The sequence below is a fragment of the Desmodus rotundus genome, chromosome 13 (genome assembly GCF_022682495.2).
Source record: "Desmodus rotundus isolate HL8 chromosome 13, HLdesRot8A.1, whole genome shotgun sequence".
In the NCBI taxonomy this organism is placed as follows: domain Eukaryota; kingdom Metazoa; phylum Chordata; class Mammalia; order Chiroptera; family Phyllostomidae; genus Desmodus; species Desmodus rotundus.
In genome coordinates, this window is record NC_071399.1 from 63,153,296 (window position 1) to 63,179,468 (window position 26,173).

Below are 26,173 nucleotides of genomic sequence, written 5' to 3' on the forward strand. Positions count from 1 at the left end.
AGTTTTAAGGTAAGAGTGAGTTTCTAAAACTTATATATTCTTTACAATGCTTTCATGTGTTTTCAGGTCTCTTGGATAAGCAAATATTATATATCAAAATGGTATTCTCAGAGAAAATTAATGAACTAAAAGCTTACACAAATTAAATAGCAATGCTATCTAAATAAACAAAAAACATTTTAAATTTTATATTAAATTCATTTATGTAATGACTAGAGATCATAAATATTGGAATAAATGCAATGATCTGAAGAGAATAACTTATTTTATCGAATTTAAGTGTTTAATATTAAAACAAAAATCTCAAATGCATGAAATACTTAAAACATTCCAGGTTTTATTCTCAGACTTTAGACACAGTAGCTAGTTTATTAACCATACCCACCCTGTATTGGCTTCCTAAGGGCTGCCACAACTAATTACCGCAAACTGATGGCTTAAGTCGAAAGAATTTTATTTTCTAGGAGTTTTGGAGGACAAGAAGTCTGAAATAAAGGTATAGGCAGAGAAATGTTCTCTGCAGTCCCTAGGGGAGAATCCGTCCCACACGCCCTTCCCTTAGCTTCTGGTGTCAATGTCGATTCTTGGCATTCCTTGTTTGCAGCTGCATTTCCAGTCTCTGCCTCCATTATGATATGGGGTTCTCTCTGCATCAGTCTTCAAGGGCATTTTCTCCTCATAAGGACAGCAATCACACTAGATTAGGCTCTGCCCTTAATGGCCCCATCTTAATTGATTATATCTATAAAGACCCCTTTTCGGTATGTTCACAGATACCAGAGTTGAAGACTTCAACATCTATTTTTGGAAGGCACAATTCAACCCACTATAGAGCTTATGAGAAAAAAATGTTTTCCTTTAAATTATTATTCTTTACTTTTTGTCAGAACAACTGGGGTCTAGAACACTTAAATAATTTAACAAGTTTATATATTAAACAGTGGCAAAGCTGTATTTTGAAGTCAGACAGATGGGCTCCAGAATGTTGTCTTAATCTTTAGCTGTGATGCCCAGTTCCAGGGAGTGTAAAGCATATATTTATGCAACAATGTGAAATTATCAACTTTGTATCCCCTTTTCATCTAGGCAAAATATTTTTATCAATTTCAATTAAAATAAACTGAAATAAACTTTGTTAAACACAAATATGCTCATCTGAATTGTGTATATATATTTTAAAAACAGCTGCCCTCTATACTGAAAACTACCTTTGCAAGTGTGAAATAGTCACCTTGGAACCAAGAACAAACAGAGCCTAGGGGCTTCGAACAATACTGTTGTCTCTTTCTGGTTTAAAGCTTTGAAAAAGGCCTCACTGAACACTGGCATTTACCAGGGTCACCGAGGCATACTCCAGGAGCTTGAAATTCTTTTTATGAGCTTTAGGAAAGCAAATAGCAATCTTGTATGTTTTTCCCCCATGGATAAAGTTACAGGAGTAGCATTTTACAATATTCATGTTAAAGGAAAATATTTCTGTCAGTATTTAAAAATAATGTAAATAGCAACAAAAATATTTCTATTAAAAGATATATTACACCCCAATTCGATAAATACAGATTGAACAACAAAAAGTGGCATTTAAACACAACAAGGGCACTTTATGGAGGTAGGATCACGTTAACAGTATATAGCTATAGTCACAATATTTAACACAGTAGCCAAGGGAAAGACATTTTATTATCTTCAGGAGTGAAAGCTATAGAAGATACTGTTTCTGCTCTAAAGGAGCATTTTTTTTTTCTTTTTCATCTTCATCTGAGGACCCATTTTCATCGGGGCGGGGAGAGAGAGAGAGAGAGAGATTGATTGGTTGCCTCCTGTATGCACCCCAACCAGGATTCAAACCCATATTCTGAGTATGTGCCCTCACTGGGAATCAAACATACAACTTTTTGGTCTATGGAATGATGCTCCAACCAACTGAGCCACACTGGCCAGGTAAGGAAGACAGGTTTCCAAGGTATTAAGTGGGTAAGACAAAGAACAAGTAAATATAATTCAGAATAAGATTGTGAAATAATTGTGAGATAAGCAACATTTTAGGAAACTCAGCAAAAGGAAAGTCAAGTCTCTATATAAAAACAAAGTTTTAGCTAGGGGATAATAATGGGGGAAGAGCAAAGAACAAAGATTTTAATCCCTAAGGCTAGACATTTTTTACATGATCTTTAAATCACCCCTCTATTGCCTTCCATGCTACATATCCCCACATCGTAACCATGAGCAGAGCCTCTGGTCAGTCTACTTTCAAAATAACTTCAGAATCTCACCACTTCCCATCTCTTTCTTTACAACCACCTGAGTCCAAACCACCATCAATCATCTCTCGTCTATATTATTGAAATAACTCTTAACTGGTCTCCCTAGTTTGTACCTACTCTCATTCAGTCTGTTCTCACATGACAGCAAAAATAATTTTATTAAAATTTCAAATACAGTGTATTACTTTCGTACTCAAAACTCTCCAGTGGCTATTCATACAGCTGATTTAAAAAGCAACTCTCTTACAATAGATTGCAAAGCCATCTGACCTTTTCTTCTTTCTCTGTTTTATTTCAGCCATGCTGACCTTCTCAGTGTTCCTCAAAGAGCACAGGAACGCTCCTGCTTCCACATTTTTGCACTTGCTCTCTCTCCCTGTTTTGCCTCGTCTCAAAACATCTGCTCCAATTGCTCACTCCATTTCTCTGAGTCTCATTAAAAGCTTCCTTCTCTGTGCGCCCTCTGCGGCTACCCTATGGAATAAATGCATTCCCCTTATATCCACATTCATGCTTTCACACTTTTTTCTTTAGCCCTTATTATGATTTAATATATTACACATGTTAGCAGTGTGTCATTTTATTTTCCTTTTTTTCTCTCTTCACTGAATAGTAAACTTCATTACACCTAAGATTTCACCTATTTTGTCAACTACTCTGTGTCCATTTTCTTGAACAATATCTGGGCCAGATGCATGCTCAGTTATTTTTTGTTAAGGCGATGAATGTTTAACGATGGGGGTTTTGAACCTGAAAACAATGAGATAGCATTAAGGGAGTGATCCAGACTCCATTTTTAATTTAATGCAGTTATCTTTATTCCCTTTTTCTTCGTTCTAGAGCCTTGATTTTTGTAATGTATTACACAGTGATGTGCTTCCTGTGTACTTTTCCCAGTAAGCAGGGATGATGAATATTGATAAATCTAAGCCAATCAGTAAATTATAGTCCCTTTGCTTATAATCTGTTTAGGTGTAAGAATCTGACTCCCCTGGATACATACAGCGAGATCTGATCAGACCTCTGGGGAGAAGTAGGGGGAGCCAGAGGAGGAGGTTGCCTGAGGCAAAGGTAAATAGTCTAGGACTGAATTGGCTGAGAAGCTGAATGCCTCCAGAGCACTTGGAATTATAGGCCAGAAGTTTTGAAATAAAAGAGCTCTTGGGGCTGTCTAGCTGGCAGGCTCTCTAGCTCTCTCTTCCTTCAGGATGCCTGGATGATGGTGCTGCAGCCGCCTGCATTTCCCAGTGGGTGGTATTTTGGGAAGGAAGGAACTCTGGGTGCAGCATAGGATTGGGCTGGCCTGGGAGGTGGCAGGCTTATTCTTCTTTGGGTGCCCTAGAGGGGATAGGCTCTGACACAAAAGACTACCATTCTTCCAAAATTGTGTAGCTTTTGTATGTTAAGTTGTTTTAGTTTGTAAACTAATCCTATAGAAATAAGTTAATTAAAACTAAGAGGGAATGAAAGAGGAACCCAGAAATTAAAGAGTTTAGCCTTAATTGATAGGCTTAGGTGACTAATGCAGGTGAAAAGCTGTTGTTTCAAAATTGTGCAGCTTTTGAATAAAGACTCCTTCCCTTTATCACCAAAACTCTGCCTCTGGAATTTTGCCTAGAGGGTGGCGGCGAGCAGCAGGACACCACTGGCTGTTTGGGAACACCCTAAACAAAGAAACGTAATAATGGAAGTATTCTGGCTGGCTCATAATAAAGTATTTTCCCCTACTGTAAAAAAGATATTACCTTCCTGTCTTTTAATATCATTGAATGAGTAGGAGACTTGTAGCCACCCTGCACTGAAGAGAAGGTAAGTTAGGGGAATTGCTGAAAGGCTGAACTGAAGCACTGAAGTATAGAAACACCAGGAAAAAACTACTCTGGTACTTCACTGACTCTGGGCTACTTTAATGTGAAACAGCAAACCCTGTATTCATTCAGGCCATTATCTTTGTTGGTGGTGGTTGTTGTTGTTCGCTCCTTGCTAAAACTACCTTATGTAAATTGGGCCTGTACTTTGTAAAAACAGGTGAGGAGGAAGAGGAGACCCTCATTCTCTTTGCTTTGGGTTTTAATATATGTATTAATATATATTTTTTACTTCATGCTGCAAAAAAGACTTAAAACAGCCTACCAAGATTCATATTTTCAACACCACAGAGAGGAAGTTTTGTGTTTAGAAAGGTTAGCCAAGAGAAAAAAAAATAGTAGTAAGGCAGAAATAAAGCTAATTATAAATTGAACCTCAAGAAGCACAACTGAATAACTACAGATGAGATGTTATTTATTTGGAATTCCTGAATTGCCAAATCAAACAAACAGAATAAGTTATGAGAAGTACAATATTCATAACATCAAAGTTTTCTTAACAGTTGTTCAGAAGAAGCACAGATGTTCCTTGCACTGACACCCATCAAAAACGATGTTTATGATTCCTACGGGGCAACATCCTCAGCAACACACCTGGACAATTACACTATGTCTAATTATCCCTCTATTCACTCCCAGGACTCTACTTCACATAAATCCACTGGTATATCTCGGCATTGTTAGTAGATCAATATTCTATTTTATTTGCATATGCTTTTATTCTCTTTGGTGCATATAATTAAATTTTTTAATTACAGAGTGCCAAAATGTGTCAGGTTAAAAAAAGTTAAAAAAAAAAAAAACAGGCATTATATAAACACTAATGGAACTTACAGACGAGGTAAAGATCATATATACATAAAAAGAGAAGGGGATATCTGGCTTTATATGTTATAGAACAGCTTATGAAAGATAAACATTCCAACTTAGACCAACAAAACCAAATCTGGTTTAAAACAAAAAATTTAAATATTTGAAAAAAATGAAACGTCTTCCAGTGCAACCATAATTTGACAGGATCTCAGAACAAAATGAAATTCAGGATTGAACCAATAATCATCGACATTTTCCCCCTTGGGGGCATCTGCCAATTAATGACACTGAACAAAGGCCAATAATTCAATCATTTGCCACAAATAGGGAAGACATCAAATTTTATTTACAGGAACTTACAGTGCTGTAAAACAATGAGGCTGGAGTGACAAGAAAGTAAAAAAAAACAAGAAACTAAGTAGGATACCACTGAGAAGAGAGGTTCAGAGCAGTTAGCCTGGTATTCAGTGGTTTGTGTCCAGATATTTGCAGCGAAAGAGGCAGTCTCACCATCCTAAGAAAATAAAAACTGTAGTCCATGACGCAAAATCGGAGTGACCCGTAATTTTAGTTGTGAGACAGTCAAGTGCAATAGCCACATGAGCTCCCCAAGTATATGCTTCACGTTGTACTTCATCAAAATTAACTGCGGGTGATGGTTGGTGTTAGGCAGAAGAGGTAGCAAACCATGGCAGGGAGGGGAAGGGAGGCATGTCTCACCCATTAAATCAGCAGGCCTGAGCCCAGTCAGGTAAGACTGCCAGGTGTTCCGAAGATCACAAGAGAAACCATGATATCAAAGGAAGTGGGAAGCCTTTGAAATTGTAAATTGTATCTGTATCACTTTCCCTATTTGGGAAAGGAAGCTTTGGAAGTCTACGTTAATCTCAAAGGCCAGAGAAGGGAGGAGGAGAGGAAACCTGGATACTGGCTACCAGCATAAAACCCCTAAGTCCCCAATAGGGGGTGCACATGGATTAGCTGGGTGTCTACTTGCAGCTTTGTGTTCAAGCATATTTCGTAAATAAACTTATTATCTCATTTCCACTCTCACCTGAGTTATTTTCTCACAAGTGAAACAAGTACCAAGGATGGGGAGCCCCCTAACTTGGGTCTCCCCCAGTAACATGTTGTAATGCCATTGTAGGCCATGGGACACTGGCATTTGATTTCTTGTTGTCAAGGAGCTAGCATTGTGCTTATTAAGCTCAAGGGCAAAATGAACCCTAAATCCCATTTTTAGGGTTGTATCTCTGGGACCACTACAGATGCCAATTTTGTATCAGCCTGAATCAAATCAAGAGACATAAAGCACAGTGTTATGATCAGGGATGTTTAATATAAATAATAATTAAACTATAATAAAAAGTAATTATGAGGTATAAGACATCTCTACATAACATTTTAGAGCAGAGGGAAGACTACGTAGGGAAGATAATACTTGGGAATATAGCCCACTCTCAGGAATAGGGTTCAGAGCTCCACAGAGAAGGTGTTGTTGCGGGCCACTGAAAAAGCGAGGAGTTCAATGGCATGCCTGACCCAGAGCTCGCCCACAGTTTCTGGGCAAGCAAGAAGCAGCCCTCACTGGGGTGTCCAACCTTTTGGTGTCTCTGGGCCACACAGGAAGAAGAAGAGTTGTCTTGGGCAACACATTAATATGCAAACACTAACAAAAACTGATGAGCAAAAAAAGGTTATCAGTAAATTTACAATTTTGCTTTGGGCCACATTCGTAGCCATCCTGGGCCGCATGCGGCCTGCAGGCTGCAGGTTGGACACCCCTGCTACAGCCTAAAGTTTTCAACATTTTCCATCTCACGGCACACATAAACTAATTACTAGAATTCTGCTACACACCAAAAAAAAATATTTTGCCAATCTGACAAAACAATACGTATAATTTTGATTCATTCACACCAGGCAACTATTGTTGTTTTGGATGTTGCCATTTTTTCATTTCACAATCTCAGAGAAAAGAGGTCAATGACCCTGGCTAAATAATCAGGTATTGCATGTTTTAAAATTCTTATGGCACGTCAGTTGAAAATCACTGCTTTAGAGCACAGAAGGAGCATAGGTAAGCCATACATAGCCAGTAGCCAGGCAACAGGCATGTAGGGGCTGTGGAGGTACCGGTGTGAGCAACAGGCTTGGAATACAGGGTGTCTATCAGGAGGTCTATGGCACTGACAGGCATCAGGAGGGCCTTGGGAGACAAACTTCTGGGGCCTTGGCACAGGTGAGCAGAAGCACGTGGACTTCCGGTGTGTACAAAAGGCCTGCAGCTTGCAGTGTCTGTGCTGACGTAGCTGCGGTATGATGATTGCCAGCTTGATCCAAGGCTGCAAGGGTGTCAAGACATTACACATTGGAGATGTGTAGCTGGAGCTGTTCTGACACCCATTCTGCAGGTCAAAAGTGCAACTTCTGCAGAGGAGGCAAGAGAGCTCCTTTTTCCCGCAATGACCCTCTAGTGACCTCTACTGAGAAAGCATAACACTGTTCTCACTGTGAAGGAGAAAAATTTTTAAATAATTATTTCTAGCAAATAGACATATGAAAAGATGCTCAACATCACTAATCATCAGAGAAATGCAAATTAAAACTATAATGAGATATCACCTCACACCTGCCGGAATGGCCATCATCGATAAGTCAACAAACAAGTGCTGGCGAAGTTGTGGTGAAAAGGGAGCCCTAGTGCACTGTTAGCGAGAACGCAGACTGGTGCAGCCACTGTGGAGAGCAGTATTGAGTTTCCTGGAAAAATTAAAAACGAAACTGCCTTATGACCCAGTGATTCTGCTTCTGAGAATAGATCTGAAGAAAACCAAAACACTGATTTGAAAGAATACATGAACCTCTATGCTTATTGCAGCTTTATTTACAATAGTCAAGATTTGAAAGCCGTCTAAGTGCCCACCAGTAGATGAGTAGGTAAAAGAGCTGTGCTACATTGACACAATGTAGTACTACTCAGCCATAAAAAACCTTTTTGTGACAGCATTGATGGACCTGGCAAGTATTATGCCAAGTGAAATAAGCCAGAGAAAGGCAAATACGATATGATCTCACATGTGGAATATAGTGAACAAAATAAACAAACATATATAATAGAAACAGACTCATAGACACAGAGAACAGAGAACTGTCAGGGGGAGGAGCATCGGGAGGCTGGGTGAAATAGGTGAGAAGATTAAGCAAAATAATAATAATAATAATAATAATAATAATAATAATAACCCTGATAGACACAGACAACAATGGTGATTACCAGAGAAAAAGGTGGATGGGAGGAGGCAGAAGAGGGTGAAATGGGGATAAATGGTGAGGGAATAAGACTTGACTTTGTGTGATGATCACAACATAATATACTGATGATATATTACAGAATTGTATCCTTAAAACCTCTTTAATTTTATTAACCCAGGTAATCCCAATAAATTCAATAAAAATAATTTTTTAATTATTGAAAATACAACACTAAATAAATAAATAAATTTTTCTTACACTAAAAAAAATTTGTCCATTATCACAAAGCATGTAATAGAGGGTAATTTTGGAGTTGAGAGGGTAATACATCGATAATCATCATAAGTATCAGTATATTTTTAATATTTAGAATTAACACCTTTAGTATACCTTGGTAACAGTTGATTCCCTTCTATAACAACCTTTGAAGCCTAGATCTTATTTAATTCACATTGGGTAATTTAATAATGTCTTTCTGCTAAATGTTTCTTCACAACATTTTTATTCATATTATCATCTCCTAATTTGGGGGTAATTTCTGGCTATTAAACAGCAATCTATTCAGTGCAGTATGTTTGTAATGAAATAATTTATCACTTAAAGTCAAGTTACACAAAGGTAATTTTATATATGCTTAAGTCACTATTTTATTTTACAATCCACACAAGCATCTTTTTATTTTTGTTAATGATCTAAAATGCTTGCAGTTCTAGATGTTTTCACAATGCAGTTTTAATTCGCTCTGTACAGCTGCTCAGTCAGCATGTGGCCACTAGCACATCCTGTGCCTTGTCACACAACATGGTGTGATTTAGTGAGAGGAGAGATCCTTCCTCTCGGGGACTGAGGTGACTCAGGACATCAGGACAGTTGTCAGTTATTAAAAATTGTGATTGTGAAACTTCTTTCATAAATGGATGTTCTAAACTCTGATGAATATTGAAGGACACATACTGTCAACTTCATTTCAAGTGCTAAGTGTTTTTCGTTTGCTTTTGCATGATCTCATTTTGAACATTATATATATAACCTTGGAAGACTGCCTATTTCTTAAACTTTTTAGCTCTTACTTAATCTAGAACATTATTACTCTTAAATTACTGTGGATTTCTGACTACTTGATATTTTACCCTAGTTCTTATTCTAAGAAGTTAAGATATTTTAGTTGCTCTTTATGCAGTTTCAACACATTTCTTAAATGTTTTTGAAAAATTATATTAAAAACCTGTACATCCAACTATCCAGTATTTTGATCTCAACTAAATTGAATTTTTAATTTTTCAGATTTATATTTTATTACAAAAACTTGAGAATATCCCAGGCAAACTTTGCAAATAAAAATGGAACCACTTAAAACATCACATCTGCAAAAATATAATCCATATTTTCACAACTCATTTACTTCAATTTTTTAAAAGATTGTATTTATTTTTAGAGAGAGGGGAAGTGAAGTGTGGGGAGGGGTTCTGCCCCCATTTGCCACCCCTCCTCCAGCTGCCATAGATGAGAATAAGTCTACCAAGACATAATCTGCTTGGGAAGGAAAGGTGGCCGATCTCTCAAAGAAGAAGGGCCAAGAGTCTTTTCCTGAATGGGCTTTTATTGGGTTTAATTTGCACAGGAATACAGGGCGTATAAGTAAACCTTATCAATCATTATCAGGCAGTAGCAATCAAACAATAGATAACATTCAAAGAACTATAAGAGCTTATTTTGAGTCAGGGTCAGATAGCTAAAGGGCCATAAAACTGGGAAACAAACTCATTTCAGGCTTGGACCCTTACCATTTAAATTGAAGGTATTAGCAAAGTAGGTTTTGTAGGATTGTATGCATTCTTTCTTAGGCCTGATCTCCCCAGGGAACCTGCCCTTTCCAGCACAAGGCCACACCCACTTTGGCATTGTTTCAGGTTTAAGACATTGTTTCAGGCTGAAATCAAGTAAGGGGAGTAAGGCAGCCCAGAGATTAGCAGACTTTTTGCAGACAGAATGAGGACTCAGACTATGTCAAAGCCTAGGGGTGAGGGTCAATCACCCTCTTTTTCTATAGTCCCCCAAGTCCTTCCCTGAGGGCCCCCTCATGACCATGCCTGTCTTAGGTCATCCCTCCTTTGAGGAATCTTACCCATCATTGGCTAACCTGTCATCTGCCAGGGGCCAGGCAGGGTGTAGTGAAAGGGGGCAAAGGCAGTACCCCTGCCAGGGAGATAAGCTTTTCTCCTTAGTGGCTTAGGGTCCCAAGGTCTTTTTACTCAGCCTTAGCTACTAGGAGTTACAGTTTCTGAAACCAGGCAGGGCGGTTCCCAACAGTGAAGGAGAAAGAAAGGGATAGAAACATCAATTTGTGGTTGCCTCTCACATGCCCCTCCCACCCCCACTGGGGACCTGGCCTGCAACCCAGGCATGTGCCCTGTCTGGGAATTGAACTGGTGCCACTCTGATTCGCAGGCCCATGCTCAATCAATCCACTAAACTACACCCGCCAGGGCTGTACCTCAACTTTGGCACATTGTACATTGTGAACATGTTACATTATATAGTATCTTATCAAATTTTTGACAATAAAATGAATCTCAGATATGATCTGGCTCAAACCTCATTTTATAGTTGTAAAAGCTAAAATCTCAATAAATGTTAAAATGTATCTAACTTCTTTTTAATATTAGTCTATTTATTTCATCAAACATGTTAATCAGCAGTTATGTATAAAATTATTCTTTGTCTGTAAATAAAGTTTTGTTGGAGTGTAGTTCTGCTTGCTTGCTTATGCATTATCTTTGGCAGCTTCACACTGCAACAGCAGAGTTTGGCTACTATGACAGACACCTTATGGCCCCAAATACTTATCTGGCCATTTATAGAATTTGCTTTCTTTTCTTTTCTTTTTTAAGTGGAATTTATTGGGGTGGCATTAGTTTAATAAATTATGTAAGTTCAAGTGTACAATTCTCTGATGCATCATCTGTATATTGTATTGTGTGCTCACCTACCAAGGTCTAATCAGATGGAAAAGGACAGGAACCACATGATTTCACTCATATATGGGATATAAAACAGAAAACAACAAATGGACAAACAAAACAGACAAACAGCTCATAGGCACAGACAACAGTATGGTGGTTACCAAGGGGAAGAAGAGTGGAGGACGTTGAAGAATGTAAAGGGGTCAAATATACAAGATTATTCTTGATTATTTACAAGGGAAATGTGCATTTTGCCCTATTCTTGGGGAAAAAAAAAACTAAGATTTTACTATTTATTGCTATTGCTGTGTTTTTCCTGTTATCTACTTTTTGCTTTTCATTCCATAGCCCTGTCTAAGGTATATAAACCTCTTTCTGACACCAGTTTTTATAGAATTCTTTAAAATGGTGGTTATGATGAAAATTGTTGAGAAAACAAAGATTTACCTTCCATTAATCTAAATTGGGATTAGTAACCTATGATATTCATTAACCTATGATATTAGTGACCTTGACTTGAGATAAAAAGCCAAAAGTGATGGTTTTACTTTATGTGGCCCGTCAACCCTGATTAAATCTCTGATCAAAATAGGACTGATCATAATCCCAACATATCCTCTTGAGTTATTTTCCTTCAAATACTCTCCCACTTTCCAGTTACAGAATAGGCAGGTTTTATAGTACAACAGATATACCAGGTCACTCCACCTCATTGCACATAATGCTGAGTCTTGTGCACACATCAACATCCCCAGTGACTCTCCCAAGGAAAAGTAGTGGTTATTTCTAGAGAAGGCAGAAATTCGGACAGAATAATACATAACACATGACCCTGAATTTTGCTTTCTAATTCATAATGGAACAGAATAATTACTGTTTTTCCATATTACTTCCTCACTGCCTGAAAGAAGTAAGGGTTTTCCAGTGTGAACATTGTGTTGCAAGGATGACTTGACATGTGCCTGACTTTCAAACATGGAATTTATTCTTAAAGGATGGTGTCTAAAAGTAAAACATACAATTTAGTTTTTGTATTAGCAAGATTTTCTATTTCGTTATGTTTCTTTCAGCCTCTGTAATCACTGATAGTATCAGGTACACTTAAGAATAGTTTTTAAATTTAGTAAAACACATTAAGATTATATGTTAGCACGCTGGCTGAAATAACTCAGTGGATTGGGCACTGGCCTGAGAATCAAAGGGTCGCCAGTTCAATTCCCAGTGTAGGGCATGTGCTTGGGTTGTGGGCCAGCTCTCCAGTTGGGGTAATGCAAGATGCAACCACACATTGATGTTTCTGTTCCTCTCTTTCTCCCTCCCTTCTCCTCTATAAAAATAAATAAATTCTTAAAAAAAAAAACAAAGGTTATATGTTAGCTACAAAAATACAGGGGATTTTAGATTTCATGCACAGAGACTAATTTTAAATGATCTTTGATTTGTCAATATTCAGTAACCAGGGCCTTGAATGTGGCCTCATTAAATGAGGGACCTAGAGACTTAAGATTAATTTGCTTCATAGAAAATCAAATTCTGAAAGCAACAAAGAAATTTTAATAAACAGTTAAAGTGAGGCACATACTCATGGAAGTGCAGGATACTCTGGATACACTTAGCAAGGGACTTCTAATTTAGCAGGGCATTCTGGGTGGAAAGAAAAAAGTAAAAAAAAAAAAAATCAGCAAAATGGAGAAGTTGGAAACAAATATCAAAGAGAAAAAAATGGACATAAAGTTCCTGTAGGGACAAAAACGGGACTTGGACCTAATCCTGTGGGCATGGGTCACCACTGATGGGGTTTTGGAAGAGATCAAAATCTTAGTTTGAATGTTTAATATAAAGGTAGTTGTATTTAAATCCAAAGTTAGTTGCATTTGTTCATTGATTATACCAACATCTGCAACATAATATGTATCAGGTAATGAGTTAGACTTTGAGTTTGAAATTAAAAGTCTTTTGTATTCAAGAGAACACGTCATGTCTTTTTGTTTGGGGGAATCCTAAAATTCTCCATTAAAATAATAAAAACAATGGATTTTATTCCCCCAGATAAATGGCTTTCCTTCATACACAAACATAATATCAAAGTAAATATAAGAAAAAAATCCTAACACCAACATCAATATCATTATGTTAAAAATATTAACACTTGACTTGGTACATGTAGGCAGCAAGATCAACAGAAAAGAGAGCTATTGCGGGTTTGCATCATTTCCTTTCCTTTCTGTGGCCCACTAAACATAGCGGAGGGCCCATTAGAAACTACAGTCCCTGTATCTTCTCCCCATTGTTGTCAGGTTAGAATTTTATGTGAAAGATATTCACTTGATATTTGAAAATGGAAAAGTTATTCTTCAGAGAGAGTCATGGCGAGGCAGGGTGCCAGAAACTAGTAAAATCCACGGGCAAGTGGGATGGGGAAACTGAGATAAAATAATTTCACAAGGACAAATAATTTGAAAAACTTACAGGCAGCTAGTGAATCACAAGACTTTATCTTCCCTAGCCAAGAACACATAAGAACAAATGGTTTATACCTCTCCTCTCCAAGCAGAGAATAAATATAGCTTAAGTAACTCTGGTCAGGGAGATAGAGAACAGAGACACAATTAATACCATTTGTGCCAGCCAAACCCAAAGGCTCATGAAGTCAGAGGAACAAAAAACAAAAACACCATTGAAGCCAGACAGACCCCAGATAAAAATAAACCAATGAAGCTGACCACAGAATAATCCCAAACTACCCTGTATGCACATTTTGATGCATCCGCACATTAAAAATGTACCTGGAAAGCTGATGAATATCCTGCTGAAACTCTCCCCGAGATTTTTGCCTGCAGAAGAGAGATAAAACCCTTAGGACAAAGGATGCAACTACAGGCTCTTTATGGAGCATGCCCATGTCTTTTCTCAGGCACGAATTTCTACTTTCTCATATAATCTAAGGGACACCCTGAGACTTGCAACCAGGGGAGAAGCAGGCAGCAGCACCTGTCTCCAAGGCCCTCTTTTCTCTGACTTTCTAGTGAGCAAACAGCAGGCCTCTCCCCTCAACCCCTCCTGCCTCACACTCCCCTCCTCTCCTTTCCTGTAATGTTCCTAGGGAGCCAGGCTCTCTCTTGTTGCTTCTACCCTCCCACCTTCCTTTGTTTTGTCACCAGCTTTAAATATTTTACTTATTTATTTTTAGAGAGAGGAAGGGAGGGAGAAAGAGATGGAGAGAAACACCTTTGTGTGAGAGATACATCAATAGGTTGCTTCTCACATGCCCGCAACTGGGGACCTGGCCCGCAACCCAGGCATGTACCTTGACTGGGAATCGAACCAGCGATCTTTCGGTTTACAGGCGGGCACTCAATCCACTGAGCCACACCAGCCAGGGCTGTCTCCAGCTTTAATAAACATACTCTCAAAATCACCTGGAATTATGTTGTGAAATCTCTCCTGCACGAAGTCAAGAACCCACACATTACCGAGGCAGACCTAGTCCCTGCCTGGTAACAATATGTATATTAGATGATTTTTACTCTGGATGATTTTAAATGTTTTCCTTTAGTGCCTGATTATCAATTCGATTATGATACTCCTTGATGAAATTGTCTTTGTGCTTATTGTGCTTGGGATTTGTTGAGATTCTTATATCTATGGCTTGATATTTTTTAATCATATGTGGAAAATTTGGGAGCTATTATTACTTGAAAAACTATCTTATCACTCCTTCTGGGAGTCCAATATTGCTGTGCTTCTTTGTAGACAGATTTTTTCCAAGTTCACTAATATTTTCTTCTATGGTGTTTAAACTGCTGTTAGTTATATCCAGTAGGTATTTTAAGTTCCAAATACTGTATTATTTCCTATTTTAGAAATTCTCTTATGTTTTCTTTTATATTTTCATTTTCATCTTCATTGTGTCCTTATTTGTATCTATGTCAAAATATTTTAACATATCCAACATAGTTGTTGTACAATTTTGTCTGCTAATTCCAGCATCTCAGTCACTTCTGGCTACCTTTCTGCTCATGATTTATCTACTGCTTACAGGTCATATTTTCTTATTTCTTTACATCTACTATTTTTTGATCAAGTGTGGACATTGTGAATGGTATGTTTTTGAATGTCTGGACTTTATTATCTTGCTTTAAAAGGTGTTAGAGTTTGTGTAAGCATGCAGTTATTTGTTCATGTCCTTGATCTTGTAGGCTTGTTTTTGATGCTTTATTAGGACAGGTTCAGCATCACCTTTAATCTATAACTAATTTAGTTTCATGATACACTTGAAGGTATGGTCGTCTCAGTGTTACCACTGATTTCCTTGGATGTTAGGAGGTTTCTCCCCACTCGCCAGTCAGTGCTCAAGCATCTTTCAGCCCTATGTAAGTTGCCACAGTATTTCAATTAGAGTTCCTCAGTCATTGATCTTTTTCTTGGTGTTTTTTTCTTTGCCTATTCTCCTGAAGTATACTTGGATTATGCCAGGAATTTAGGAAGACCCATATGTAGATTTTGAAAGCTCTTTCTCTGCCTATTTATCTTCTTTCTGTTACTTACCTTGCACATTTCAGTTACAGCAACTTCTGTGAAATCTAACCCACGTTAACTCCAGTCAGAAAGACCACTGAGCTCTGCTCCTGGGTCCTTCCTGCACCACAATCCAGGAGGCACCTCCACTTGGAAAACCTGAGTAAGAGTAGGTTTCATCTAACTTGTTTCCCTTCTTTCACAGCTCTGAACTGCCTGTTAAAATGGAAATGATCGTTTTCCATACTTTGTTCAGATTTCTAATTCTAGGATGCATTTTTAAATGATTGATTTGTATAGAAAATGTTCAGTGGGGAAGTTAAATAGAATTAAAGACTGCTTGTGTGTCCGGGTTTGGCAACTGTGTTGATGTTAAACGTCATTCACTAAGATAAGGGGGTCAACACAGGAGAAAAGACAAAAAAAGAGGAGGAGTTAGGATGAGAACAAGAAGGGCAGCATGTTCCTTTTTGATTTATTGACTTTAAGGTAATTAAAAGACAGTCAAGTGGATATGAACTATAGGAAGTTGAAGCTTAGTAAAAAGGTCTAAGTTAGAGATGCTAAGTGAATACTTGATATTATATCGAGTAACCAAACAAGAAATTTAATGTTAAGGATCATATGGCTCTTACTTGTTCTACATCTTTATACTAGTATACAACATTACTCCAAAAATGAAATGTCAGTGATCAAGGGGATCATTTTTTTTAATGAAGCTGTATATTACCTACAGTTTCTTTAATCAAATGTCATGAGAATTGAATTGTCCAAGAGGGGAACCAAGTCAATTTTTTTTCAACATAAAAAACAACACACAATTCTTGAAAGTGACATAATTTCAAGGAAATTAGTGTGTTCCTGACAGTATTTCATGCATGAAACTTAAATAAAATTGCCTATGAATATACATATAATTTCTTAATTTAACATATTTACGGAGGTTTTATCACATGGCAGACATTGATTGTTCTTAAAAGTCGATGCTACAGTAGTAATCTAGAGAGCGACAGGTTTTGTCTCATTCTGTTGGGGTGTGCAGGAAATAACAAATAAAATAGGTGTTTAACATATAACTATAAATGCCATAAAAATAAATAAGCAAGGTAAGGAGCTACTGAGTTTTGTGAAGGGGCATTTCGATATTGTGATTAAGTAAAGCTTCATAGAAAAGTGCTGCTGGATCTGAATACAAAGGAGGAATAAGCCATGAAGAGGACAGTGAGTGCAGTGACTCTAAAAAGCAGGTAAATTTGTATGTTCAAATCGTTCAAGAATGGCAGAAGGGCTGGAAAGGAGTAAGGGAATAGATAGAATAGGGTAGAATGAGTGGTTCATAGGGAGAGGAAGGGCCCTTATCATGTGTGACCTTTTTCCATGGGGAGCATTGTGGCTTTTATCCTTAGTGCAACGAAAAGCAGCCTTTGGGAGGGTGTGACTAGGAAGTCATGCAATCTGATTGCTGTTTTCATTCTATGATTTCAGAAATTTTGCTGTTAAAACAATGAAGAAGGAGCATGTGTTATAAGGCGACTTGGACAGAAGAATGATGTATTTTCAAGAGAGATTCTATAAGACTTTAAAATGGAGATATTTGATCAAAATCCTGAATGAAGTAAGACAGGGAACCATGTGGAGCAACAGCAATAGGTGAAGTGTGGCCTGAGTAGAGGACCTAATGAGAAGAATGAAATGCAGTACTTTTGGTGGAAAAGATGTGGTGCAGATCATGCAGTACCTTTCAGCCCGTGTGTTAAGTTACTGAGATTTTTTTTTTTTGAGACAGTTATGGAAGTTTTTGAGCAGGAGAGTGATGTGTTTTCTCTGTTACTGAAAGCATATTACCATTTTACCAAGGAGATTTTCGCCACCAGGTAGCAAATAGTTTTTAGAAGGAAAGAGGGAAAACAGGAATACTCTTTCTGAAATTATGGCAAGAGTCCAGTTGAGAGAGGTGCGGTCAAGGTCATATTGGGCCTACATGGTAGGCGATTTAGGATAAATTTTACATAAATTTATACGACATAAAAACAGAGGGCATGGTGAGTGTTGGAGAAAACCAGGAAAGCCTTTTATATGATCTTTATATTCTCTTTCAACCATTAATTTACAAATTTGTGGGCATAATATTGTTTGCTTCCATTTCATCTTTTTCCCCCTGCCAAGCTTCAGGATGAAAGGGAAAACAACAAGCCTTCTCTAGCTCTTGTCCTCATTTCCCACTGTGTTATTTTTTTCTACTCAGATGTACATATATACTGCTGCATGCAATTATACGTTTTCATATGAAAAAATAGAACATTCGATGCCTCATAAGCATCACGATTCACTGTTCTCAAAAGTAAACTTCCTTACAGTGCCAGACACAAAGTGTCAAGGAATTCTTTAGCACTTTTCCGCAGATATCAATTGTTTCTATTCCCTGCTCAGCAGAGTTCTACATTCAGAGACATTACAAAGTCATTTGAAGGGAAGTTGCCTGGTGAGAAAGAAGATGATAGTCTTCTTTGTCTTTTAAGTAACTGAAAAATGCTTCCCCAAGACAAATTTCACAGTGTTCTAATTCAATTTTTTTTTTTTCCTAAGTGAACATGTAAAGATTGAAAACCCAAGAAATGTCCTGCTAACTGCTAGGGAAGAAAGGACATCTTTCTCCACTCTTCCAACCTTTCATTAAAGGTATTGAGTATGATAAAAGAGAATATCTAATTTGTGTAGGGCAAGGCTATTGATCCTGTTTTACATGTTTGGACAATAAACAGCTAATACAAAATAAACAGTCTCTACCTCATCCACATGTAAATTTGAATTCAGCTAATTGTACTCATATGAAATACATTTAATCTAGGCCTTGAAGAAAAAATTATGATTTCAAAAAAGAGAGACTCAGGAGCACATACAAAGAGGCATAAAGAATAGAGCACAGAGTAAGTACAGTCAAAGAAAAACTGCACCCAGTGGAGTTAAATTAAATAAGCAAGGGAAACTTTATTCAAGATTATTGCAGTAGAGGTTGTGACTATTTCAGGAGAGGATTGAACTGAACTCCACTAATACAAAAGGAAGAAATATTAATATTATTTTTAAGCACTAGAGTTAATCAGTGGAAAAGTGCTAGAAGACTTTGGAAGGGTGATTGGACCACGTGGTAAGGCCATCTGTGTTTGTTAACTGGCATTTAGCAAAGTCGGACTCCTACTCTCCCGGAGACTGGGATGGAGGGGCTCCATTTCTTTGCTGGTTATATTTCAGAGGGATGGCTCTCTAGCCCTAGAGAAACGCATTGTTCAGTTGTAAACAGTTTCAAGACACTGGGAGCAGATTTACATTTCAATGAGGCAGAGAAAGAATTTACAATTGCAAGTTTTCTAAAGCAAATGACCTGAGAAAAGGGAGGTCTGGACCCGCAATGAGGAAGAAGCTTGTCTAAAGATTAGTCAAGCTGAGGGGAAGTTAAGCAAGTTTTGGTCCGTACAGAAGGAGAGGTTGATCTGTAGCAGGCTATGAAGTTTGAAGACCCTTCTTTTGAAATGACACATTTCTAGTAGTATTATTGGAATTTTTTTTTTTTTTTTTTGGATTTGATATGGAAGATAGGTTGAAGGACAGAGAAACAACACTCAGGGAAACTCAGTGGGAAGCAACTCCATTTTTCATAAGCACTAGTTAATAAAGACCTATTATAATGCCAAAGGCCATATAAGTGAAGGGATAGATGAGCATAGAATGGTTAAATAAAATAAAGTATCATCACTATCATCTATTCATTTATCCATCCATCCATCTATCCATCTACCTACCTACCTATTTATCGTTATCTTTTTATTACCTAACTTTATTTCTGGTAGCAACCAAACTTTTCTATCATTTAAACTGAGTATTGCTCATTTTGATCATCCTACTTCTGCTGGCATTTTAAACAGACACATGGGGCACACAGATTTAATAGACAGATGTCCATCAGTTAAAACAACAGATGAGTAAAACTCTTGAGCCACTGAGTTACTGAAAATTATAATTACTATGGCATTAGAGCTCCTAGAGGACTTTATAATTCCTGTCCATTCTTTGGATGGTGATCTAATGGTTTTGCTTCTGACATGAAGAATGCTATTTCTAATGTTCATGGCAAATTAATTCACTAGAGAAAGGTGAGTGACAGTATACTGCCAGCGGTCATGACTTCCTTTTCTTGGCTGCCATTTAGTCTGTTGTTTTATGTTTTTAGAATAAAGAAAACTTTTCCTGGTTTGTGCCAACAATGCTCTCCTGGGGAAGTTAATTGTCTGTATCTCTCTGCATAGCAAATAGTGAGACTGTGGCAGGCTCAAACATTAGCTATGTAGAGTGTCACATGATTGCTTAACTTGGAAACAAATTCAAGAAACTTCATTTAGGATTCCTAAATGAATAATGTTATCAGTCTTAGCTTACTCCAGGAGATTTGAAGAAATAGTTTTCATGACACAAAGAAAAACAGTAGCTGCTATACTTACTCTGATTTAAAAATCACACTGCTTCAAAACTATCTTTATTAGGACTTTATTTCACTGTCTTTATTTAAGAGGTCATCTTTATTTTGGAAACTCTTGTTTGTCCATGTATTTGTTTTGAATAAACAAAGAGACTCAAGGTGTTGCTGGAAGAAATAGGATTCTTCCCCAGTAAGGCAGGAAAAGCATTTCAGGGATACATGCCTAGGAGGATTTGGTGTACAGTGGCAAGATTTATGCAAACAAAATCTTGCAAACAAAGCGTTGCCCCCAGGTACACCGTGCCCAATGTCTCATCAGTGACCTGGTATCAGCGCTGTCTAGCTGCAGAAATCCAACCTCTGGGGTCACAGGCCAGCACTCGTCCCCACCAAGCCCAGGAGGAGGGCCAGGACCCAGAGCTACTGTTGTCATTAGCCAGGCCTCTGAGGCTCCAGTAGTCCAGCAGTCTCTGTTCTCCTCTAGCTGGCGATTGGTACTGCTCTTCAGCCTGTATGGCTGCTGAAGAGAGAGAATGCAAACGCTGGGTCTTCATTAGGCTTTGATTATATTTCCTTGGGCTTGGTGGAGAGCAGGCCTTTTTTTTCAAACTATCCAATCTATTTCCTGGATCTTCCCAGAGTTGTGCTGGTGCCTTCCCCTATCTAATCTCTTTCTTGAATCTTCTGGGGTTTTGTGCCCTTATCCTATCAGGGCCTTTTTGCAGGATTTTCTCCTCCCCTTTATAGTTGCCATTTTGGCTCCTACTGTGCAAGTTTCATAGTTTTGCCTCTACTTGGATTCTACTGCACATGCACTTAGTAGAAGGACTTCCCACTGCGTCTTCTTAGCTTTTACTCTGCATGTGCCCAGCAAAGGAATTTCCCCCTTACTGTTTGTTGCTCCCCCACCATATCCAGGTGAATAGGCCAGTTTTTCCCTGGGGTGATTGGAAAGCCCATCCTTTCTGCCTGCTTGGAAGGACATTAATCTCCTTGGCAGGGAATGTGGCTATCCCCTGGAGTGTCTGGGAAGCTGTCGTTTCCTGACTTAATTAAGCTCAGTCAGCTTTCTCCCTTTCCTTTTGTTAGTACCTAACGAGCTGCCTATGCTAACAATGGCAGAATAAATGTTGGCTAACTTTGGGAAATAACTGAAATTTATTGGATAAAAGGTCCAGACATGAGTGGAATATATTTATCTCTAAATTAGACATAATTAGAACTGATTTTTCAGAAAATAGCAATCCTGTGGCATTCTTATTTTGAGTTTTTTATTGAAATGCTTCATCTTCAGCCCGACCACATTCAGACCCTATAATTTGCTGTTATATGTGTGTGAATGTACTCGGATGTAATATATTGAGAAAATGTTTTCTATTTCATATGTGGGAGTTAAAGAATAACATCCAAGCATGCTGGGACCAAGAACTGAATAAATGTGAAGCATGAAGCAGCAGGATCCTCGACCTTCAGCTCCCGTGACCTGACCTGTTATTGATTGCTGAGCTGCCTGTCGTGGGAATGCTGAGTGGGATTCAAGTCAATCAGAGCAGGTCAGACTTTGATAACACAAAGAGCAGACTTCACTTATAGAATATTGTTTTAAAGACTCCTCAAACTTCTTCAAAACTGTGTTTTATAACTTCTAAAATTGTGTATAAAACTTTTTTTTATTTTTTAGCAATATAACTGCATGATGTATTTGAATTCAATTGGTTTCTACATGGGGCTGAGATATTCTGAGAAACAAAACATTATTATGCAAAGATTTGTTATTTCAGAGAGTAAAAGCAATAAAATAAATTGACTATGGGGTACCAGATTTATACAATAGTTTATGAAGTAATATAAAGTCCAGCCAAATAGTCTACTTTGTGGCGGTAGTCTATTAAGAGACTTCTGAGGGAGAGAACACGCAGAAATTTTATTTTCTCTATGAATGACTAGTACACACTCATTCATTCATATAACAAATGCATGCAGTGTGTATTAGGTACCACATAGGAAAGAATAAGTCAAAGTTAAGGTAGGTATAATTTTTCCTCTCATGTAACATTTCATTTAGTTCTGGGCCTAGTAATCACAGAGGAAAAAAAGTTGATAATCATCTTATTGTGATATATGGTAAAGCTCTTCTATAAATACTTATTTTATTTCAGTAAAGTAGAGAGTATATTCTTTCAAGTGCTAAGCCTTTGCTTGAGTTTCAGCCTCAGATCAAGGTTATAAAAATTATGATATTGGAAAAAGACTAAAGTGAATGGTTAGTTGTTAAAAGGGTTTAAAAAGATTTGCATGTATTGTATGCTCTTCTGTTCCAAAGAACAATATTTTCATTAATTAGTATTAATGTATAAGGGTTAAATGTTCAGTGCAGAAACATTATGTCTATTTGCAGGGTAATATTTTTTTGAGTTAGGAGACAATTATATATCCATGATCCATAAAAGGGTCATTTTTACTTTCAGTCTAAAGTACATCAATAAGAACAGATTTTATTTTCCAATTGAATTTATTTGGTAACTTTGTGGTAAATCAAGAGACTCTTTATATGTAGGTCTATTTCTAGCCTTTATTATTTTTCTCTTTCTGTCTACCCTTATGCCAGAGCTACACCTTCCATATTAGTATAGCATTCTAGCAAGTCTGGAAATTAGGTATCCGATTTTATCCTCTTCAAAACTGTGTTGATTATTTTGGTCTTTTGACCATCTATATGATTTCTTAGAATCAATTTCTACCAAAATATTTGTTATGGTTTTGATTGAGGCTGCATGGATCTACAGAACATTTGGGGGATAAGGACATCTTAATGCTGTTGAGCCTTCCAGTCTATTACTGTGATATACCTCTCTCCTTACTCAGGGTGTTTTAGTTCACTCTGAACTATCTTGTAGTTTTCAGTTTAGAAGTTTTAAACATCTATGTTTACAGTTATTTGTAGGTGTTTTACATTTCGTAATTTTGAAAGTTGTATAATTTGAAATTTTGTTTTCCAATTCATTAGTAACAAATAGAAATACAGTTGACTTTGTATACAGTAGCATTGTTAATTTGACTTACTATGTCTTGTGGTTCATTTGTAGAGTCCTTGAAATTTTTCTATACAGAAAATCATAATAACTGATAATAAAGACAGTTTTATTTTTTCCTTTCTAATCTGTATAACTTTAAGGTCTTTTTTCTTGCCTTTAACTGGCTAGGATTTGAAGTACAAAGTTGAGTAGGATTCATGAGAGGAGATACCTTTCTTTCTTTCAAAATACAGTTAAAGGGGGTCTAAGTTTTCAACATTATGTATCAAGTTAGCTGGTTTTTTGGAAGGTACTCTGTTTCAGGTTGAAGAAATCCCTCCTATTCCTACTTTGCTGAGTTTGATTTCATGAAAATGTTGAACTTTTTCAAAAGTATTCCTGCATTTATTAAGATATCCTTTATTTTGTTAGTTTGGTAAATTACATTAGTTAACTTTTGTATGTTGAAATGTTACTATAGTCGGAGAAGTGGAGAGTCTCACCCATTGGCCAAGATGGTAGCAGGGGAGGTTCTTACACAGAGCCATGCCAGAAGCTAGAAATAGGAATGTATACTGCCCCGAGCCCACTGAAAGCTAACAAGATTATCGGATAGAAGAAAGGCCCTCTCCTCCCTATCCTTGTAAGAACTGCAGGCTTGACCGGAAGAAGAGATGGTCTTTGAGACAGCAGTCCACCCTCCTCCCAGGTCCTACAGCACCCAAATAAAACCCCTTATCTTCTGTGGCAGTGCTTGCCTCACAAGCTTGACTTCCGCTGTGGCAGGCAGCTGGACGTCCATTTAGTTAGGTTACAGAGACAGTCTTACATTCTTGGAATAAATACTACTTGGTCTTTCTGTGTTGTGATTTCACATAATGCTGAATTCATTTGCGAATCTTCTGTCCATCTGCGTTTCTGAGAGATATTGGTATCTCACGAACATAGACATTCTTGTACGATATTCTTAGGTTAGCATTGCATTATTAGTTTCTGAAAATGTTCATGGAAGGTGTATATTATTTCCTTCTTATGTTTTCACCAATATTGTTATTTGGATGTGGTGTTTCTTTCTGGGAAAGCTTTTAATAATGAATTTAATTTCTTTAACAAAATTTAGGACTATTCAAAGTATGTTTCCTACTTGTGTCAGTTTAAAAATAAATGTGTGTCTCTCAATGAAAGTCTGTTCACCAAATGGTGCTTGAACAATTTTATATCCACAATGAAGAAAATTAATGTTGACTCCTACCTCATAACCTACATAAAAATTAATTCAATTATATTCATAAACATAAAAGCTAGAAAATCAAGTTTCTAGGAAAAAACAGAACACATTTTTTTTTTACCTTGGAGTAGGCAAAAAATTTTAGGCAGGACAGAGAAAGTATAAAAGGAAAAAATGATAAATTAAACATCAGGAAAGTTAAAAACTTCCCCTCATCAAAATACACTGTTAAGAAAATGAATATGCAAGCCACTGACTGAAAGGAAATGTGAGAAATACACATATAGGACAAAGGACTGAGACCCAGAAGATAAAGAAATCTTATAAATGACCAATTGAGGAATACTCAAAAAGACTGGTCACCAATGAAGTTATAAAAATGGCCAATAAACATGTGAAAATGGGTCAATATTATATTAACAAGGAAAATAAAAATTAAAACTTCATAGCATTATATTTTCTCTGGAATGGCTAAAATTAACATGGCAGAGGAGACCAGACGTTGGTGAAGGGTATGGAAGAGCTAACACGTTCCAACAGTCCTGGTCCAACTGTAAAACGGTGCGAAAACTTGGAAAACAGTTTGAGAGTTTCTTCTAAGCTTGAATATGAGTCTCCTCTTTATACCAGAAATGGACGTAGGACCTTCCTTCTTAATAGTCACAACATGGAGGCAACCCAAGTGTTCACCAACGGGAGGAGGGATCTGCTAATTGCAGAATTCAGCAATTAAACTGAAAAATCTTCTGATGCATACAATCGTAAAAAAATGAATCTCAAACACATTATGCTAAGTGTAGATTGTGTAGAAGCCATACACGAATGTGTATTTACTGCATAGTTCTATTTATGAGAAGTGTTGGAAGAGGCAAAACTAATATACTGGAGTAAAAATAAAAGGGATTTCCTCCGTAGGGAGACGGTTTGCTCTGAAGGGGCACAAGGGAACTTACTGAGGTGTAGAAGTATTTTTATACATGAACAAATACCAGTTGTTGGCATTTGTCAAAACTTATCAAACCATTCAGCCAAGATTTATGCATTTCACTGTATGAAAATTACATTATAATTTTTTATTTAAAATTATTATTTAATTATACAAATTAATAGTCTTAATGTAAAAGATGATATATTTATTGTACTATGCAAGAAAAGCATTCAACTTTAACAGATTTGGGTGTATATTTAATGTCAAATTACAGAATAAAGAAAATAAATGCTTATAAAATAAATGGTTCATCTCTTGGGAAAAACTGAGTCAGTGAAAAATTGTTATAATTTCAGTGTGCTATCAACCAAAAGCTATTAAAATGCAAATAATAATCCAAAGAAATCACAGCCGCAGATGCATATATTTAAGTCTGTCTCAAGATAGTAAATGTTTCACTTATATTTTAAGTGATTCTTACAATTTTCTATTTAATTTTTTCAGAGAAAGTCTTAATATTGTTAAATAATTTCTGAAAAACCAGAAAATTATCTAAAATCACATTCCAGAGTTTTATTTGCTTTCATGTTGGGGCTTAAGCATTTTAAATATTATACTTATTTTAATTTACATATCATTTCAAATTTGAATATCACATTTAAATTCAAATATATTTTCATAACCAAAACTAATCTTATGTTTGAAATGTGTTGTTAATACAGTTTTTTAAAGCACTTTAGAGGAGATAAAAGTAAAGTTAAAAAAATGTGGCAGAAAGAAAAAAATAATGAAAAAGATCCACAAACACATTTATCTCAAGTTCTTAGTTTTTATGAGTGGAAAGAGAA